We start from the raw sequence: 5,854 nt of genomic DNA, 5'->3' as shown, positions 1-5,854 counted from the left end.
AGTAAAAGTGCTTTGAAATTTCCTAAAGGCAATACAATCCATTCCTCTTCTCAACTCAACAACTTCATTGTCTATCTGTACTGTCTGCCTCAGATAAATACACTGTTGGAAAGCGCTGTAGAGCTTGGGTGAAAGTTTGGAGGGGAAATAAGCAAGTGAGACTGACCAAGTGGATGCATGCTGGCATCTGGGCAATAGCGATTCTTCATCCACTTGGTCTTTCCTGTGTGGATGGTCAGGCCAAATACCTCTGAGTGAGCCCAGAACCTTTCTGGGAGCCTCTGTCATGTCATGGGGCTTGATGTGATTGTCAGAATGCCATCTGCAAATTGAGCAGAGCTAGCTGTATCTAGAGGACATAGAACATTGACATTTGGCAGCCTAGAAACAACAAAGCAATTATTACTTGGTTGTCAAAAATTGTTGCGTAAAGTGGTGGGCTACCAGATAGTGGGAGAGCTCTCCTTGCTCTCTGCCTGGCTCCCTCCACTCACCGTCTCCCAAGCAGCTGCTGCCTTGCTCTGGTGAATGAAGTCTTTCTATGGGCTCGACAGGCCCACGGGACCCTCCAATGCTACCTCATCTCCCCAGAATACCACGGCTCGTTCCAACCTAGGTTAAGGTATGTCATCTTGGAGGGTCTTGCCAACATGGAAAAGCTTCCAGTATAGACCAGGATGACAGGCTAGTCTGCTGTCTGAGGTCTGGCCCGGCTAGCTTTGGAATGGCTGCAGGGTGACAGACTTTGGGGCCTCAGTGACCCAACTGCAGGGTCATAAGTCATCATACCTATAATGGAGAAATCACGGGTTTTTAAAGTAGGAAGGTGATGTGTATCCTACATGCCTCCTGGTCTAGTGGTGAGGGGCAAAACTGCCGACGTGGTGAAGCTGGGAGCAATGCTAGAGGTGATCTGACAGATGGGGAAGCCGAGGCCCAGCCACAGTGGCACTTCCTCCTTGAAGCCTTCTGTGGCATCACCAATTCACTGAATCACAACTATAGGATTTTAGAAAGGGAAAGGACCTCACTGTCTATGTAGGCAAGCCCCGGGCGACAAGAATCCTCACCTCCATATCTCCATGAAGTGGTTGGTGTTCTAGCCTCTGCTTGTAGACTTCCAAGGACAGGGAGCTCACTACCTTCCAAAGGAACACATTCCACCTTGGGAAAGCTCCGGTTTGGGGGTTTTTCCTGCCATCCAGCCTAAACTGGCCCTGAAATGTCTACCCATTGCTTTTGGTTCTTCTCTTTTGGGGGCCAGCAATGTCCATTCCTTCTTTCACATGGCAGCCCTCCATGTGCTTGAAGATAGTCATCACAACCCACCATGCCTCATTTTCTGAACAACTGCTGTCCTTTCCACCCTTCCTCAGCATGAACCTGAGGGTCTTCAGGTCCAGCTGATCAACCAATCAATCAGTAAGCATTTATTAAGTACCTACTGTGTGCCAGGCACTGCGCTAAGCCGGTCAACAAGCATTTATTAAACCCTTAATAGGGGATATGCCAAAGGCTGGGAACACAGATGTAGGCAGACAGACAGGCAGTACCAGCCCTCGAGGAGCCTCTACTCCAATGGAAGCAGACAGCCTATAAAAGGAAGCTGAAGAGTGTGTATGTGTGGTGATGGTGGTCCAGGGGGTCAGGAAATCGCCCTGGGGGTGTGGCAGGAGAAGTCTGGAGAATCAGAAGTGGATCCCAAGGAGGAAGATCCCATGCAGCTGCCTTAATTGTCCTCCTCCAGACATTGATGTCCTTCCTTAAAATATGGTGCCCAGGGCTAGACACAAAATTCCTGATGCGGTCTGACCAGGTCCAGAGTGCAAGGGGCTTGTCCGCTCCCTAGAGGCAGTTGGGGAGCACCACAGTACACAGAGTGATGGACAGGGAGTCAGTCTGAATCCTGACTCAGGTACTTACTAGCTGTGTGACCCTGGGCGAGTCCCTTAACCTCTATCTGCCTCAGTTTCCTCAATTGTAAAATGGGCATCATAATAGCACTTACTTCTAGGGCTGTTGTGAAGATCAAAGGAGATAATGTTTATAACCCGGTAGGTAGTAGGTGCTTAATATACACTTGTGTTCTTCCTTCCTTTCTGGATACTTTTCTCCTCTTAAGGGATCCCAAGATCTCATGGACTTTATTAGCTGTATGATTACAGTGTTCCTTCTTATCTATCTTGTCATGCTTTGTTTTCAGGCAATATCCTATCTAAACAAATCTCCCTCTTCTTGTATTTGGGAAGCTGATGCTTTGATCTGAAATATCTTTATTCGTACCCCTATCAAACTTATTAGATTCAGCCCAGGAAAGTAGGTGACTCAGTGGTTAGAGCGCTGGGCCTGGTGTCAGGAGGACCTGAGCTCAAATCCAGCCTCAGACACTTACTAGCTGCGCGACCCTGGGCAAGTCACAATCTTTCTTTGCCTCAGTCCACTGGGAAGGGAAATGGCAAACCACTCCACTGTGTTTGCCAAGAAACCCCACGGACAGTCTTGGTGTGTTATGGTCTACAGCCTTACGAAGTCAGACATGACTGAATCACAGTAGAGGTTTAGCCCAGTGCGTTAGATTGTTGTTTCCGGTGGGCCTTTGTACGCGGATCCCCAGTGCCTAGCACAGTGCTCAGGACATGGTAGGACTGGAGCTCTTACAGACTCTTTATGTGATGGAAGACCTTTTGGGCTCCTGCTGCTTTCCTGTGGCCTGGGAGCTTCTGGCTCTGGCCATCTGCTACCTCGGCTTTCATCTGTGTCCCCGCTGCCCGCCTCTCTCCGCTGCTCAGTTTTCTTTGTAGTTTACTTACCTGCAGCCCTGCCCCTGGAGGCTGGGGGCTGGTTTGGTTTTGTCTCAGGGTCCCTGGTATGCCAGCAGAGTGCCTGGGCCAGGGTAGGCACTCAGGAGATGGAGGATGAAGGGAATGGAGAGCTTGGAAGCCTGCCCAAGGCCACAGGGCACAGCTGGATGCCCCACCTGGCCACAAAGCTCCCCTTGAAGGTGATGTATGTACAGAACAAAGCTCCCAGGAAGACAGGAAGACAGGTGGCCTGTTCTGGCCGCCCCCCCCCCCCCCAGGCCTCTAGCCCTGCCCACCCCTGTGGTGAGTGTGGTTGCTCAGGCTCACAAATTCCTGCCCCAGTCTGCCAGTGCTTGTAACCACTTCCGTCCACTGAATTGAATGTAGAGCGGTTGCCTCCAATCACGGTAAAAAGCTGTCTGTGTCCTTAAAAATAGAGAAAAGCCTCTTGAAGGTTTAGCTACGGGCTCCTGGTCAAGCACCTGGCTAAAGCTGAAGAGTCAGGGGAGGGATTGAAGAGGAAGCCTTGGCTGGCCCCTGCTTCCCTTCTTGCCCTTGCTGGTGTCCGAGCTGGAGGTCAGGCAGGCTTTCTTGGGCCTTTTGCAGGTTCATAGGCTCATAACTCTAGAGCCAGGAGGGACCCCAGAGGCTGTCTCATCCGACCCACTCAGTGACCTCTGGAAAGAGAACAGTGGGTTCCAGGGGCTAGGAGGACTCTTCGTCACTGGGCAAACCGAGTCAATAAAGCCAGGAGCGAGACTGGCCATGGGGCAGGGCTGGGCGAGCACCCAGCTTGGAGTGTCTGCAGGCTACCCAGCTCGAGAAGTCTGAGGCTGTTGGCCCAGCTCAACTGATTGCCCTGATGGGATGGGAAAGTGAGGGGGAGATGAAAGGGAGTCAATGGTATTCAATACACCTCTGCGTACCTTGAGTGGACAGCGGCCGCCCTAGAATGGTGGGAGTAGAAAGCTGTTTCTCAGGTTTGGCTGAGCCTTCAATTTGATTCAGCCAATACCTATTTAGTACAGACCACGTGATCCAACCTAGTAAAAGTGTTGCCAACCTGAGAGAGCTGTGCAGATGTTTATTATTGTTATTATATTATTGCTATACAGGGTGGGCGAACACACAGGTATGCATACGATTCTTTGCCACTTGTGCTAATTTTGGCCTAACAAATAACATCAAGAGAACAGGTTCTCCACTGGCAGTGCCATACCATCCATATGCGTTTTGTTTTTGGTTTTTTTGGGTTTTTTTGTTTTTTTTTGGCTAGGCAATGGGGTTAAGTGACTTGCCCAGGGTCACACAGCTAGTAAGTGTTATGTGTCTGAGGCTGGATTTGAACTCAGGTCCTCCTGAATCCAGGCCCGGTGCTCTATCCACTGTGCCACCCAGCTGCCCCCATACCATCCATATGTGGAAGCATCCATTACAGCAAATGGAGAGATTTTGAATACTGTGGTTAAGTTCACTTACCTTGGTCGTATGCTTTCCAGGGATGTATGCATAGATGATGAGGTTGACGCAGTGTTTGGGAGGCTCCAAAGGACAGTGTGAGGGAGAAGAGCTATTAGACTGCCCATCAAACTGAAGATCTACCGAGCCGTTGTGCTGACCTCATTGTTGTATGCCTGTGAAACCTGGACAGTCTACCAGTGCCATGCCAGGAAACTGAGCCACTTCCATTTGAATTATCTCAGGTAGATTCTGAAGATCACCTGGCAAGATAAAGTACCAGATTCTGAGGTCAAGCTGAACTGCCAGGTATTTAAACTCTACTGCTGAGCGTGCAACTCTGAAGGGCTGGCCATGTTCAAATGCCAAATGTATGTTTACCTAAAAGACTATTTTATGGAGAATTTGCACAAGGCAAGTGCTCACCCAGAGGTTGGAAGAAGAGATACGAGGATACTTATAAGGTCTCTCTGAAGAATTTTAGTACCAGTTATGAGACGTGGGAGATGCTGGCACAGGACTGCCCAGCACGGTGTGCTTTCATCAAAGAAGGCTCTGTGCTCTGAGTGAAGCAGAATCTCAGTAGTGCAAAAGAAATGAGAGATGAAATGTGCAACTCCAGAGACATCTCCATCCCAAATGTTCACACGGACTATTTGTGCCCACCCTGTGGCAGAGCCTTTCAAGCTTGTGTTGGCCTGATCAGCCACACCTGAGCACACTGTCCCTTGACCCCAACATTGTGACATCATTTTGGTCCTCTTTGAGTATGAAGGACAAACAATAACAGCAGCATATTATCATTATTTTATTATATTATTGCTATAATAGGCCAAACTTATGCACACATGAAAATGGTCAATAATACAACTAGGTCATGGAGAAATGAAAACTTGGCCTGTGGATGTTGGCTTTATTTATGGTACCTTTCCATCTCCCACTCTTTGGAGAGTCAACAGTAGTCAATAAACATTTATTCAGCATCTATTATGTGCCAGGCCCTGTGCTGAGCACCAAGGGTACAAAGAAAGGCGTAAGACAGTCCCTGCTTTCAGGGGGCTCACAGAAGAGGAATTTTGGGGTTGAGAATCTGGGCATTCCAACCCTAAAGGCAAGGGCCAAGGGACAATTTGTCTGCAGGGCAGCCTCTAAAACAGATGCTCACCAGGTATAATCTAGTCTCTGGCAATTAAAAAGGAAGACATAAGAATTACTCCCCCATGGAAAAGGAAAGTTTCTGACAGAAACACCATCCTTGGTGGTCACGAAATACCAGTGAAAAATTGATTTAAGGCTGAAAGAACTAGTTAGTTGGAGATAGCTCTGCTCAGAGTTCCACAAAGCTTGACCCCTGAAATCAGCAATCTCTATTTGGAGAGGAAAGTCCTTTGTAGTCAAGGCTCTGAGATTAGGCAGACCGTCCTCTGTGTGAGGAATTTTTCCTTTCTACAAAGAACTGTAGCAGAAAAAGCCCAAGAGCTTTAAGATAAAAGAAAGATACCAGAGTTCACTCATGCTCCTATAAGGTGGAGATAACAGCTGAGAAGATTCTGTGGAAATTCTGTGGGAAAAATAGTGTGAGGAAATATTGTAAT

This window comes from Phascolarctos cinereus, unplaced genomic scaffold (genome assembly GCF_003287225.1).
Source record: "Phascolarctos cinereus isolate Bilbo 61053 unplaced genomic scaffold, phaCin_HiC Scaffold_7;HRSCAF=346, whole genome shotgun sequence".
Lineage (NCBI taxonomy): Eukaryota > Metazoa > Chordata > Mammalia > Diprotodontia > Phascolarctidae > Phascolarctos > Phascolarctos cinereus.
Note: the sequence above shows the minus strand (reverse complement) of the source record.